The sequence below is a fragment of the Pseudophryne corroboree genome, chromosome 1 (assembly GCF_028390025.1).
Source record: "Pseudophryne corroboree isolate aPseCor3 chromosome 1, aPseCor3.hap2, whole genome shotgun sequence".
In the NCBI taxonomy this organism is placed as follows: Eukaryota; Metazoa; Chordata; class Amphibia; order Anura; family Myobatrachidae; genus Pseudophryne; species Pseudophryne corroboree.
In genome coordinates this window covers 191,649,909-191,666,101 of record NC_086444.1, presented here as the reverse complement: position 1 = coordinate 191,666,101, position 16,193 = coordinate 191,649,909, and the positions used below count along the sequence as shown (strand labels likewise).

General features: G+C 42.6%; 1 long non-coding RNA gene and 1 pseudogene across 1 annotated transcript in view; both read right to left on the bottom strand.

The window, feature by feature from the left end:
- LOC135049948 (uncharacterized) overlaps positions 1–16,193 on the bottom strand; it is a 143,257-nt gene that overhangs the window by 52,779 nt on the left and 74,285 nt on the right. Inside the window, exon 2 of the long non-coding RNA XR_010241520.1 lies at positions 5,195–5,280. This is a non-coding gene — a long non-coding RNA (uncharacterized LOC135049948). The remainder of the gene's footprint in view (positions 1–5,194; positions 5,281–16,193) is intronic.
- Positions 8,672–8,790, bottom strand: LOC134949602 (5S ribosomal RNA; annotated as a pseudogene).

Genomic DNA, 16,193 nt, shown 5'->3' with positions numbered 1-16,193 from the left:
CTCACTTTCTTGTTGGTGTTCCTGAGGAAAGTTTAACAAGGGGTGCGACTTGCATGGGTTAATAGTTGTACATTTAACACTTTCATTTTTATAAACCTTATTACGTTTGTTACATTCATTCTTAATATAGTTACTAAGTGCACTTTTATCGCACCCCATTGTGCCTTTCTCCGCAACCGTAATCCTCTCCATTGCCATGTCTCTCCTCTCAAGATGAAAGTTAGGTATGTAAGTTACATTTCTTTGCATGTCACTTTCCTGTAGCCATATCTGCAAACAATCATCATGTTTAACTCGTTGTTTCCAGGATTTTATGAGACAGATCCTTTGCCTTAAATTATGCAATACCTCTAAGTCAAAACTACCTATCCCGGGAAATGGTGCCTTATCCCCCGCAGTCATTCGTGTCCATTCATCACAAAAGGTCTCAGTGTGGGGACCATACCTCCTCCACATTACTAACCGAGCAGACCCTCGGGGTCTGCAAGCCTCTGCAGTCTGAACCCTGACTGCTGAACGTTCCTGTGTTGTGCACTTGGCTTCCATTGTGGACCTTACACAGAAAAACTTCCTAAAATGCACCAAACACAGTCTACGGTGGGAGTTTTCCAAGCTCTTCCACCAGCTTCTTCTGCTCCGGGTATCTCCGGTCCGCCTTCTAGCAGACACGTGTAACCGTTGCAGGCCCTATCTCTAGAGATTTTCCTGTGACCAGTGAAAATTCCCTTCCTTTTTCTTTACACAAATCACGCTTGCATGTGCTTCCCACAACACGTATGAGGGCAATTTACCTCGTATCACGTTGCGTTATTGGTCACACCTACAACCGTGCGGTCCAATCGTACCACTTATAAACACTTGTTGCCCATAAATGGTAGGATCATTGGAGTCTCCCTACTGTGCTCCAAAACAGCCAGAGCGTAATACAACGAAAACTTTATCACACTCTGTTGCACGTTTTCACTCAGACCGTGCTCATCACGTTCCACCAAAGATCACCCAGATCACTCAGTTCACAAAGCGGGATTCAATACACTCATACCGTTTTCAACCCACTATCATTCTTATAGTTTTCTGATCAGAAAAATCATTTCCCGTAGTCTGATAGCTGTCCCCAGAGGCATTACAGTAAAGTAAGGTATTTAAACTAAGTTTTGGAAAAACTGAAATCAATTTGTGCTATTATCACGTGGCTATGCTATACCGCCCCCACTAAAACAATGCTATTGTGCGATTTGAGTTTCGGTGGGCGTACCCAGACGCTCCGTTGCATAATATACGCTGCGTGCGTCGGCCTTTGGGTTGTGTTCGCGAGTCTCAGCCTTTTGTTAGAGACACGTGTACGCTGGCCACAAAATACAATTAGCACGTTTATTAATGTAGATGATTCTTTTAACTGTAATCATCTACCAAGCCCCACACAGGTCTTTCTTGTATCTCAGGTAAAGCTGTGTGTGTATTTTACAAATTACCCCTTAGTGTATAACTTTTACACTTTAACTATTTAAATAGCGACAAATCTCTCTTAGCACGTTTATCAATTATACAATGGCAAACAGGAGAGTGATATGAATATACACGAAAAAGGAATGCAGATATATGCGTGTGTATACAAAACAGAAATAAACAGTTTTAAAAGACACTAGTGTGTTGTTCTTACCTCCGGTTCCCGGATTCCTTCAGCACCCTTTACTAAGCGAAGCAGACGCTTATCCCGTCAGCACTGCGAAGAATATGATCTCCCGCCCTTTGCTGATGGATAATGTCTGCTGAAATTACCTAGCAGAGATATGTGAAGGACTGGACGAGCAGCCAATTGATAAAGCTAAATATTTATCTTATATAATACCCTTTATGAGATCTAAGAACACTGTACGCTATTTACGTATGGAGTACCGTAAGGGTACGCACGTTGCGTAACAATCGCTTAGCCGTAGTCGAGACGCTCAAGCGTCACGTTCGCTCACGGCCAAGAGATCACAGGCAGGCACGCTATTGGATGCCGACTAACGTAATGATTCGCTATAGCGTAGCGGACGCTCGGGACCACGAGGAGATCACCAGCGGCGCTGACGCTCACAATGTTAAACCTTTATATCTAAACCATAAACAGTGTATTATGCAGTAAGACCTTAGTGTAGTGATAGAGTGTAAATGCAGCACAGTTTAACCTTATTAACTTAAAAGCTGTTCGAGCGTCACCGACGCTCTGAGAATACTTAACACTATAAGAAATACACAGATACCGTGCTTAGGGTCCAACGCCTTATATATATATATATTATGAATGTTATACTTGCAAAAGAATTAATACAATACAAGTCATACACTACAATATAACATAGACTAACTAACCAGATAACTACACGGGAAATACAATACAATACAATTACGTTTTAAGGGAAAATAAGAGAGAAAGAGGAGAAGAGAGAGAGAGAGAGAAATGGCTCACAATAACAGTAAGATCAATATGATTGCGGAGAAAACTTACGCACAAGGGGAACGATCGCATGCACCTCTGGACATCCAGCTCCCGATTATCAGCAATGAGAACCGTTATAGAGTGAGCTGGATGTGATCGGCTTGTCTATTTATGCCCCACACACAATACAATTCAATGGTCCCTACAATCTCATTGTTCATTGGACACAGGAATTCCTCCTCGCATTATAACAAAAGGTCATAGGTTGATTCATGCAGGTGGGCTGTGACGATTTCCAACTGCTCAGGTGGGTGGGAAACTGGGTTTCCCGCCGCATGGATAAGTAAGTGCAAATAATAGTAAATGGACATAAACTTCTTATGTCCATAACTATTGGCATGAGCGATTAATCCGCTTCAAACCAACACCGGAATACTGCTAATTAAATACTCTTCCGATGGATACTAAACACCACTGTATTACTCCTGTCTGACCCTTCGTATCAAACAAAGGGGGATTTCTCTATCCATGAACATGCTACATTAACTAAACTTTCAGATTCTATCAAAGGGACCATAATCTACAAAATACATTATATAGTGAAAATATGTAACGAATTGAGTCGCACGCTACGAACACATAAACTCTACCGTAAATGCACATACCGCGCGCCCGCGGGTGCCCACAGCAGCGAGTATGCGCACGCACGGGAGAGCGCACGCATGCGCAGCGCGGACCTGTATGAGGTGCAAATATGGCAGTGTGCATAGTGATATTTTTCTGACTTTGACAATAACTACTATGAATATCAGTGCAGATAGTCTCTGCTCTCTGTACTACAATAATAACTGATTCGGTCTCAAAAGTGAAATGATGGTATATCTATTCTGTTCATTACATTGTCTACATAACACATACTGTCATATTTTAGAGGCAAATGACTCACAATCTTCAGATATACAATGGTTTGATCATTAAACTGTAATAAAAATAATTCTACCTGTAAGAATGCTCATGAAATCATGCTGAAATGTGTAGATAAACATACAAGTAGTCCACGTGCAGATAATAATAACTCATATACTATTTCCTGTTTCTTGTTCTTACCTGCCCCTGATTAGCCATGCAGACCTGCCTAGAGAATTCCTAAGTAAGTGGCACCAATTCGGGGAGCTGTGTGTGACTTGTCTAGTAGGTACAGAAAGTTTGTGACTCTGCGCACTGAGTATACCTGTTCGGGCTAGCTGCAGCACTTAGGTGACTAACCTATAGACAGTAATTGGTGATTAAATGCTGCGCTCGGCCCTATTCGTTGTGTGGGTGTCTCCTATATATACAATAGGAAAATGGCCAATGTGTAGAAATATGGACCTTGCACAATATAGGTAATAAATCTTTACTGATCAATTCAAAAAGTAATTAATGACATAGATCTTCCAAACCAATGAGAAATATAATAACGTAAGGATTAAATGCAGTTAATCCTGCAAATAAATTAAAAGTAAAGTAAATTAGAGTATAATGTCCCACAACAAGTGATATTAACCTCCTGGTCAACATGGTAATGTGAGCGGTTCCTGACCCTTGGTGAGTGACCAAAGAGACTAAGGGAAACACAGTCTTGAATGTCCTTCGGACGGCGGCGTCCCGCTCGTCCGAGTGGCTACTTGCACTTAGGTATACCTTATGGGAGTAGTTCTTCATGGTGTTCGGTGGGTATTGACCGGGTGTGTGTTGGGAGCAATACCCTCCGGACTGGTCCACCCTATTGCAGCCCCGTTCCCCTGCAGGGCGCCGGTTCACCAGCGCTCCCTGGGTGATCGTGTGCTGTGTAACTCCCAGAGGAAGGCCCCTAGTGGGCTGAAACGCGTTGGAGATACACACATTGGAAACCACCTCGACAAAGTACAGGACCCATGCACGGGAGAAAGACAGGACACTAGGATGAGAACGCGTGATCGAGAACTCCGCTAACAAACACTACAAGGCGACACCAGAGGAAGAAGCCGGTGATGGGAGGCCATTATCGGCGGTGACAGGTGAGCAGAGTCAACTTCCCTACACGGCGGGGGGGACAGTCAGCGGTTCATTGAGCCGTGACTGTTCTTCATCCCCCGTGCAGACGTTTCTTGCCTCCACGGCTGACTGATATCTGGTGAGCGTCCATACACTGACGCGTCACTGGAGTTCAGGGCCGGGGTGGCTTGATTAGTCCCCCGTCCAGACAGTTCGTGCTTCAGCGGCTGACTGAGATCCGGCGAGCGTCCGTACATCGACGCGCCACCGGAGTTCAGAGCCGAGGCAGCCTGACTAGTCCCCGGGGGGGTAGTTTGACAGACCCTATCCATACGGCGGGGAACACGGCGAGCGTCGCACACAGCCGCTGCCGTGATACATTCCCTGCCGAGACAGGTCCCTGCTTACACAGCACACGATCACCCAGGGAGCGCTGGTGAACCGGCGCCCTGAAGGGGAACGGGGCTGCAATAGGGTAGACCAGTCCGGAGGGTATTGCTCCCAACACACACCCGGTCAATACCCACCGAACACCGTGAAGGACTACTCCCACTAAGTGCAAGTAGCTACTCGGACGAGCGGGACACCGCCGTCCGAAGGACATTCAAGACTGTGTTTCCCTTAGTCTCTTTGGTCACTCACCAAGGGTCAGGTACCGCTCACATTACCGTGTTGACCAGGAGGTTAATATCACTTGTTGCGGGACATTATACTCTAATTTACTTTACTTTTGTCTAGTAGGTAATTGTTACTTACCATCAATACCTGAGACAGTTCTTCCCCCAAATTTTGAATTCTCCAGGCTGTAATAAATGTCACCGTCGTAATGCATTCCAAAGTCACTAATGGCAAAAAAAGAACAATATATGACAAACATCTCACATTAGAACTAACAATTTTTAAAGAAAAATGTCTACACATTTGCTTCTTGTTCTTGAACGAAAGTATAAATATTTCCTAGCCAATTTGTATCAGTCAAAATGTAATAATGACACTTCCTCCGAAGTCTAAGGCATGGAAATGGTATGGTATTTAATGCTAAAAGTATAATATTAAAACATGTATAAAGTTTATGCTGAACTTAAAAAAAAGCATAAGATTTGGTGACATAATACTCTATACATGTAATATGAAAGAAAATGTCAAGTGGTCTCCAGTCCGTTAAATATTTTTCAGCTTATGATGTATTGCATATTCAAGCATGCCACAAGTAGAACCAGTCTATCTTTGAGAGATAACTCCCCAGACATTAAATGAGTATGGCATTCAAGGGCATAATGTATGAATGTCCAAAACACAGAAGCAATTTTCTCAGAATATTTTGACAGATTTGTGCTCAGTTTATTATACATGTAACCTTCATATAGAATTGCACCATGCATTTCGTTGTCTAGCAGTGTTGAATTAGAAAGAGACAATCTCACATAATGTAATATTTAATATTTGCTATATTCTTTGTAAAGATAAAACTCAGAAAAAATGATAATTCATTTTTGTAAGATGTGTTAGAGATTATATTCCATAGAATACACAGGAAGATAATGATTTAAGATAATTGATGCATTTATCTTAGAAAGCAAAATGTTTTACAGAGATACGAGTATATATATTTTTTAATGGAAAGAGCATTGCAAGGCCCTGGCAGCGGGGTCATGGTTGACGTCTGTTCGAAAAATGTACTAACATTAGTCAAATTTGTGCTAGGTGGCTGGGAAAAAATTAGGTGTTAGTAAAAAATATGGCACCCTTCAGACACTATTAAATTACATATGACATGAACATTAATGATATCTGTGCTGAAAAGATAACATATTGTTATAATAGCAAGATATATTGACATACTTAAAAAAAAGAAAAAAGTTATAGAGAGACAAAATCTTACTCTACCGATCGCAAACCCCAAACACCAGAAGAACCAACTCTTCCCAGATCACTTGGGGCAGTTACTGTGTCACTACAGTAATAATGCAAGCAGTAGCAATGCCCAGTAACATACCAGCAATATTAAGGCTCAGTGGTATGCATATCATTAATAATGTTAATTAATATGCCAACAGTTCAAATTCTCTATCAAAACGTGATTAAGATTTGTGCGGATTCCATGCTAGGAAACCATACATGTTTTACTTGGGTCTGCCGATTAGTCCGTTGAGGCAGGGGCAATTAAATTGTGGGGGACCAATGCCCTGGTTGCCTTAACTCTATGCTCAATTTACCTGTAACACTAACAGAAATGTATATTTATACTGTAAGTGCAATGATAGGCACACCAGCAGTAGATAAGCATATCAATAAGCATAGCAAGGGCCAACAATGTATCTGCAATTATACAAACAGGGTTCTTGGGAGATCTTTCACTGTGGGGGCTGGGGGGTTATGGTCAAACATATGGTGACATCACCATAATGCAGTATGAATCATAGCACTCTCTGCCCTAAAGTATCAGAAGGTGTCAACAACATATATGTCCAGCTATATACCTGCAGTAGATATGCACTTCAGGCTCAGACTGGCCCACAGGGGTACAGGGGAAACCACCGGTAGGCCCCACTGCCTGGGGGCCCTTCTCCTCTAGGGATCAGGTTCTAGACTGTGCACTTGAATTATATATTATACATATGTTACCTTATAAGGCACAGAATTATGATGTATTCTCTACAGTATATTGCTGTCATTAATCTGGCACATTATCATGCATGCACTAGCATTAATTACTATATAAATTATCAAGGAGTCCAGACCAGGTACTCTATAATGGTTAGCCAAACCTCTGTGGTGGCTGGCCACACCGCCTTGGAGGCTGGCCACGCCTCTAATCATGGGCCCCTACCACTGCACACCCCCGGTGGGCCCTTCATGCTCCAGTCCGACACTGATGCACTTTAATATTCTCGTCTTAAATATTCCCTGTAATAAAGCACATAGTCTTGTCCCCTAACCAGGAACACAGAGCTGAATGATGCAAAGGGTGTGGAGAAGAAGGGTGGTGTAAATTAGGTAGGTGTGGCCACACCTCCTCTGGAATAAAGATGAAAAAAAATTCAACAGCTGACCCAGGACTCTACAACAAGTCGTAGGTAATCAGTACCCCACCCCCCCTCTCAGCTCTCCTGCCTCTATTATACAGGTAATGGATATGCTAAGTAATATTCCAGCAGTAGCAGTAATGTCCAGTAATATGAAAGGCAGCAAACATGCAAAAAATCTATGCAAGGAATAATAAGACAGAATATGCGTTACAGGAAATATGCTTTTATGCATTAGTTTTAAATTACCTATATTTTGCACCCTACATTTGTGTGTGACTTAAAAGACTTTTAGAAGCTACAATACAGATCCTGAATGGTTTGTGACATACTACTGTATAAAAAACATTGTACCATTTTTATTCTCAAGGACAAGTATAATATATTTCAGCAACTTCTGTAGTTTTAAATAACTATGTCCTTTAAAAATTTACATGTGTGCTTTTAAGTCGTATTTTCTACCAACACTAAAATGCACTTGTATTCCTTACTTTTGGAAAATCTAATGCCAATGACCCTTTCAATATAAAATGTGTTATGCAGTTTCAGCCTTCTATTACCAAGTGAATTGTAGAGAAAAAGGAATAGGTCTTTAAAAAATGTGTCAGCATTTAAGAATAATAATAATAAGAAGAATAATAATTAAATTTTCCCCCCAGCACTTATATTATTTAAAATAAATAAAAATACAATTTTAAGTTTATGTACTTTGAAATTATAGTGTACAAAGAAAAAAGAAAGACTATGTTGGGGCACACTTGATGGATATGAAATATGTTAAAACTTAATTTTTATTATGGTTAATCATAAATGAAGAATGAACACAGACTTACATACAAAAAACAGTCACCTTAGATGGGGTTGAATGGTATTAGTATAAGGGGTTGACATGCCCCATGTTGACACCAATCAAATTGCTAAGTGTACATAACCTATTCCAATATGCCTCTGGTGAAAAATATTAAAATCAAAGATATGTATAATATCTTAGTATATCAGGAGTGTAATATCGTTATGGAGGAAAATTATTTTCAATAATGGTAGATATACGCCTTGATAATGGCTCCCTTGGTTTTTGTGATGGTTGTGCTATTGAAGCTTCTTTCTCTGGTAGGTGGTCTTGCAAAATTGTAGTTCAAATTGGTAGAATAGGTATAGAGGTAAGGCCAATGTTTTTTCCACCACTTCTGCTGTTTGTTGATGATTGGAGCTACTGCACCTGATATTCCAAGGTAGTCACCTGACCTTGTACTGATCAGGCCTGTCACTGCTTTGCTTCCAAGATCAGACGGATTTGGGCGTAGCTAGTGAAGTATGGCAGTAGTAATATGATTCACACAAATGAGAGAGCGTGTGGTTTCGGCATTTATACCAAGTGACACAGTGGTGAAACAGTGGTGACACAGTGAACAAGCCATACAATGGTGAAACGGCCCGTCTGTAAACTAGTAGAGCCAGACAGTGCACGGTCTGGTCCACATCTGCTCTCTTGGTATCGCATAACCCATTGTGGCTTTCTTTATTATAGAAACCTCTCATACAGTATAGTGGCTTTCTACTCTATTTTAGCAACATATTCCTCTTCTCTTTGGTGTAAATTTATTTAGCCTAAATGGAACCTATATTTACAATTATGTTCCTCATGCCTAACTGCACTATTTGGAATGCAATTAGATGTTTTCCTTTTTCATGTGGGTTACTAATGAATGTATTATACTTATAACCTAACTAGTACTCAGATTAATGTGTTGCATATTTTATTGCACAACCTTTGCAGGAAATTAAGTGGTACCTTTTCCATGTGGATTATCAATGAATGTACAGTATTGCATATTTTACTGCCAATGAATGAAACATATTCATAACCTTCTTGCAATCTTTTACATATCCAAAATTACTTGACAAACCATCACTCACTATGAAAGGTTGTTTATCGGTTTTCACAATGCCTTTTAGAGCAGAGGTCCAATATTGTCAATGATAGACATTTATTCATGGTAATTTTGGGGAGTCTCAGCTCACCACCTCTCATATAGTGGCTTTCTACTCTATTTTAGCAACATATTCCTTTTCTCTTTGGTGTACATTTCTTTAGCCTACATGGAACCCATGTTCACCATTTTGTGCCTCATGCCTCACGCTTAACTGCACCATTTGGTATGCAATTAGATGTTTTCCTCTTTCATGTGGGTTACTAATGGATGTATTATACTTATAATCTAACTAGTACTCAGGTTAATGTGTTGCATATTTTATTGCACAACCTTTGCAGGAAATTAAGTGGTACCTTTTCCATGTGGATTATCAATGAATATATCGCATATTGTACTGCCAATAAATGAAACTTATTCATAAACTTCTTGCAATCTTTTACATATCCAATATTACTTGACAAACCATCACTCACTATGAAAGGTTATTTATCGGTTTTCACAATGCCTTTGAGAGCAGAGGTCTAATATTGTCAATGATAGACATTTATTAATGGTAATTTTGGGGCGTCTCAGCTCACCACCTCCTTTTCCTCTCTGTACCCCCTCTCTCTCATTTACCGTCCACTATAATTCTATATGACGGTGAACAGCAGAAGTTGGGGCACACTTTCTCTTTCTCCACTTTCTTTTTTTCGAGAACCCTCTCATCCACTGCCAGATATCAAGTTCCCTGCAATGCAACTGTAACAGGGACTTGGGGCAGATCAGCGGGACAGCAGAAGTTCTCTACTTGGTATAAATGCCAAAACCACATGCTCTCTCATTTGTTTGAATCATATTACTACTGCCACACTTCACTAGCTATGCCCAAATCCATCTGATCTTGGAAGCGAAGCAGTGAGAGGCCTGATCAGTACAAGGTCAGGTGACTACCTTGGAATATCAGGTGCAGTAGCTCCAATCATCAAGCAGAAGTGGTGGAGAAAACATTGGCCTTACCTCTATACCTATTCTACCAATTAGATCTACAGTTTTGCAAGACCACCTACCAGTAAAAAGAAGCTTCAATAGCACAACCATCACAAATACCAAGGGAGCCATTATCAAGGAGTATGTCTACCATTATTGAAAATAATTTTCCTCCATAACGATATTACACTCCTGATATAATAAGATATTATACATATATTTGATTTTAATATTTTTCAGCAGAGGCATATTGGAATGGGTTATGTACACTTAGCAATTTGCTTGTTGTCAACATGGGGCATGTCAACCCCTTATACTAATACCATTCAACCCCACCTAAGGTGACTGTTTTTTGTATGTAAGTCTGTGTTCATTCTTCTTTTATGATTAACCATAATAAAAGTTAAGTTTTAACATATTTCATATCCATCAAGTGTGCCCCAACATAGGGGGTCATTCCGAGTTGTTCGCTCGTTGCCGATTTTTGCAACGGAGCGATTAAGGCAAAAATGCGCATGCGCATGGTACGCAGTGCGAATGTGCTAAGTATTTTAGCTCAAAACTTAGTAGATTTACTCACGTCCGAACTAAGAATTTCCATCGTTGAAGTAATCGGAGTGTGATTGACAGGAAGTGGGTGTTTCTGGGCGGAAACTGACTGTTTTCTGGGAGTGTGCGGAAAAACGCAGGCGTGCCAGGATAAAACGCGGGAGTGTCTGGAGAAACTGGGGAGTGGCTGGCCGAACGCAGGGCGTGTTTGTGACATCAAACCTGGAACGAAACGGCCTGAGCTGATCGCAGTGTAGGAGTAAGTCTCTAGCTACTCAGAAACTGCTAAGAATTTTCTATTCGCAATTCTGCTAATCTTTCGATTGCAATTCTGCTAAGCTAAGATACACTCCCAGAGGGCGGCTGCCTAGCGTGTGCAATGCTGCTAAAATCAGCTAGCGAGCGAACAACTCGGAATGACCCCCATAGAGTCTTTCTTTTTTCTTTGTACACTATAATTGATACCACTGACTCTGGGAGCACCACCAACTTTTACATCAAGCACCCCTATCAGAGATCCTTCTATTGTTACACACTGTTGGTCCACTCGCAAGGGTATATATACAACTCCTTGCGATTTCAAATACAGTGCGGTGCCGACCAGTGGTCCTAGAGAGGTGGTGGAACCCCCCCCCCTCCCCCCCAGCACCAATGCAATAAAAGTATAGTGCGCGCCGTAGGCGCACATCCCAAAAAAGGGGCATGGTCTCAAAATGAAAGGGGCATGGTAACACAATAGTAATAATGCCCACAGTAGTAGCACTCCTAATACACATAATGCCCACAGTAGTAGCACCCCGTAATACACAATGCCCACAGCAGTAGCGCCCCTTTTACAATGACCACAGTAGTAGTGCTCCTTATGCAATGTCCACTGTACTGGTAGTGCCCCTTATATAGAGCCCATAGTAGTGCTGCCTCTTATGCAATGTCCCCAATAGTAGTGCCCCTTATGTCCCCATGAGTGATGCCCCTTATGAAGTGTCCCCTTTACAATGCCTTCATTAGTAGTGCCCCCATTAGTAATACCCTTAATGGTAATGCCCCTGTGTAGTATTGCACTCCAGTAGTAATGTTGCCTGTAGTAATGCCCCCAGTCATTTAGCCCCCTGTAGTTTAGCCCCCAGTAGTAATGCCCCTGGAGTTATGACCCCAGTAGTTTACCCCCACTTTAGTTTAGCCTCCCAGTGGTAATGCCTCCAGTAGATTAGCCCCATGTAGTTTAGCCCCCAGTGGTAATGTCCCCTGTAGTTTAGCCCCTGCAGTTATGCCCCCAGTAGTTTAGCCTCCCCAGTAGTAATGCCCCCAGTAGTTTAGCCCCATGTAGTTTGCCCCAAGTAGGAATGCCCCCAGTAGTTTAGCCCCTGTAGTTATGCCCCCTGTAGTTTGCCCCCTTGTAGTTTAGCCCCTCTGTAGTTATGCCCCCAGTAGTAACGTGCCCCTGTAGTTATGCCCCCAGTAGTAATGTGCCCCTGTAGTTATGCCCCCAGTAGTAATGCGCCCCTGTAGTTTGCCCCCATGTAGTTTGCCCCAGCAGTAAGCCCCCTGTAGCTTGCCCCAAGTAGTAATGCCCCTTTGTAGTTTAGCCTCGCTGTATTAATACCCCTGTAGTTATGCCCCCAGTAGTAATGCGCCCCTGTAGATATGCCCCCAGTAGTAATGCGCCCCTGTAGTTATGCCTCCAGTAGTAATGCACCCCTGTAGTTATGCCCCCAGTAGCAATGCACCCCTGTAGATTGCCCCCAGTAGCTTGCCCCTAGTAGTTAGCCCCATGTAGCTTGCCCCCCAGTAGTTAGCCCCATGTAGCTTGCCCCAAGTAGTAATGCCCTCTGTAGTTTGCCCCCTTGTAGTTTAGCCCCCTGAAGTAATGCCCCTTGTAGTTTAGCCCCCCTGGAGTAATGCCCCCTGTAGTTTAGTCCCCAAATAGTAATGCCCCCTGTAGCTTAGCCTCTGTAGTTATGCCCCCAGTAGTGTGCCCCAAGTAGTAATGCCCCCAGTAGTAATGCACCCCTGTAGTTTACCCCTTGTAACTTGCCACCTGTAGCTTGCCCCCAGTAGACGTGCCTTAAAAAACCCAAAAACCACCATACTTACCAAGCCCCGCTCCCACGTCCGACCGCTGTGATAATCCTGGCGTCCGGTTCCCTGCACAATGAGAGGGACGTCATGACGTCCCTCTCATAGCGCACACTAGAGCCGGAAGCAGGAGCTCAGTAGTGAGCTCCTGCCACCAGGCTTCCACTGTGTGGGGAGAGCTGGGCGCCGCTGGTAACCGCGGGCACCCAGCATCTCCCTGCTGCGCCGGCACACATCGGGTGAGGTGAGCCAGAGGAGGCGGAATTGCATTCCGTCTCCAAGTGGAACTGACGTTCCGGCTCACTTTAACCCCTGGTGCTGACCCCTACTAGTCTGTACTTTGAAATTAATGTGTTATATTTTCAGCTAAAATTATTCATAACCAAACTGGTATCAACATGGGTCTGTAAGTGCTGTGATTAGTTTCTTAGTAATCTAAAGGTGTTTGAGGGCCGTATGAAAGTAGCTGTCTTGCCGATGTGGTAAGTTCCCATATACAGTTGAAGAATATACCAGGAAATATAGAGATTATCACATATCTGTACAAAACCTTAACTAAATTTGAAACAAAAATTGTCCAGAGAGCAATTTATCACCACAAAATCAGGATGAATGGTGAAATGAGTTATCTCTGTTTAAAATCTTATAATCAACAGTTGAGATGTCATTATTTTAGAGATGTGCGGCTGGCACTTTTCGTGTTTTGGTTTTGGTTCTGGATTGGTTTTGCCAAAACCATCCTTTTGTGTTTTGGTTTTGGATCTGGATGATTTTTTTTTTAAAACATAAAAATGGCTAAAATCATGAAATGTGGGGGTTTGATCCTACGGTATTATTAACCTCAACAACAATCATTTCCACTCATTTCCAGTCTATTCTGAACACCTCACACCTCACAATATTGTTTTTAGGCCAAAAGATGGCTGTATGACTAAGCTAAGCGACACAAGTGTGCGGCACAAACACCTGGCCCATCCCAGAGTGGCAGTGCAATGGCAGACAGGATGGCACTTAAAAAAACTAGGCCCCAAACAGCACATCATGCAAAGAAGAAAAAGAGGTGCAATGAGGTAGCTGTATGACTAAGCTAAGCGACACAAACAACTGGCCCAACTAGGAGTGGCACTGCAGTGTCAGACAGGAGGGCAGATATAAAAAAAGGCCCCAAACAGCACATCATGCAAAGATGAAAAAGAGGTGCAATGAGGTAGCTGTATGACTAAGCTAGGCGACACAGACAATTGGCCCATCTAGGAGTGGCATTGCAGTGTCAGATAGGATGGCACTTAAAAAAAATAGTACCCAAACAGCACATCATGCCAAGAAGTAAAAGAGGGCAATGAGCTGTATGACTAAGCTAAGCAACACAAGTGTGCAGCCCATCTAGGGTTGGCACTGCAGTCGCACTGCACTAATGGCGGATACCGGACGCACGTCTAACACCAGCATAGTTATTATGGCCTCAGTAATCTGCTTTGCAACAGGGTATATATATATATATATATATATATATATACAGCAGGACCACTGGAATTATACGGCAGGATCACTGGAATTATAAGGCAGGATCACTGGAATTATATGGCAGGATCACTGGAATTATACGGCAGGATCACTGGACTTATACAGCGGGATCACTGCAATTATACGGCAGGATCACTGGACTTATACAGCGGGATCACTGCAATTATACGGCAGGATCACTGGAATTATACGGCAGGATCACTAGACTTATACGGCGGGATCACTGCAATTATACGGCAGGATCACTGGAATTATACGGCAGGATCACTGGATTTATACGGCGGGATCACTGCAATTATACGGCAGGATCACTGGAATTATACAGCAGGATCACTGGATTTATATGCCAGTACCACTGGAATTATACAGCAGGATCACTGGATTTATACGGCAGTACCGCTGGACATATAAGGCAGTACCGCTGGACATATACGGCAGTATAAATGGACATATATGGCAGGATCACTAGATTATACGGCAGGATCACTGCAATTATATGGCAGTATCACTGGACTTATACGCCAGTACCACTGGAATTATACAGCAGGATCACTGGATTTATACGGCAGTACCGCTGGACATATACGTCAGTATCAATGGACATATACGGCAGTATCACTGGACTAGACTTATACGCCAGTACCACTGTAATTATACGGCAGGATCACTGGAATTATACGGGAGGATCACTGGAATTATACGGCAATACCACTGGATTTATACTGCAGTACCGCTGGACATATACGGCAGTATCAATGGACATATATATGGCAGGATCACTGGACATATACGGCAGTATCACTGGACATATATGGCAGTACCACTGGACATATACAGCAGCACAGGGACACCACCACTGGACTAATGCAGGATAACAGCACCACTGCAATGGACTGGACTTATACAGCAGCACTGGACATATGACAGCAGAGGACACCACCACTGGACTGATGCAGCACAACACAGCACCACTGGACTGGACTTATACAGCAGCACTGGACATATGGCAGCAGAGGACACCACCACTGTGACTGGACTGATGAAGCACAGTACACCACCAGTGAACTGATGCAGGACAACACAGCAACACTGTAAGGGACTTATACAGCAGCACTGGACATATAGCAGCCGAGGACACAACCACTGTGCCTGGACAGATGCAGCACGAGACACGGACACTGAGGACACTGAGAGTACGGAGACACATCCTCTCTCTACACTCTCCAATGCAGGAGTGAAAATGGCGGTGACGCGCGGCTCCTTATATGGAATCCAAACCCCGCAAGAATCCGACAGCAGGATGATGATGTTTTGCCTCGTTCTGGTTTCCGAGTCAGGAGGGAAATCCCGAGCCTGATTCAGATCCGGGCTCGCGTGGTGAAGCCCGGTAGGGTTCGGATCTCTGAGAACCGAACCCGCTCATCTCTACATTATTTTATTATCAAGGGTAATGACCATGGCTGGAGCCATGATTTATTTAATTTAACATTTATTGTATTGTACAATATGTATTGAATTTTACTTTTGCTCAAAATTTGTTATATATACTTTTGTTGCTATAGTTTGAGTTTCATGACTTCCATCATGTTAACTCTATGTTTGCTGATGATAATGTTGATTGAATAAAAAGATTTAATAAAAAAAGAAAATAGTGAAATGCTAAAAGCTTGTCAGTAG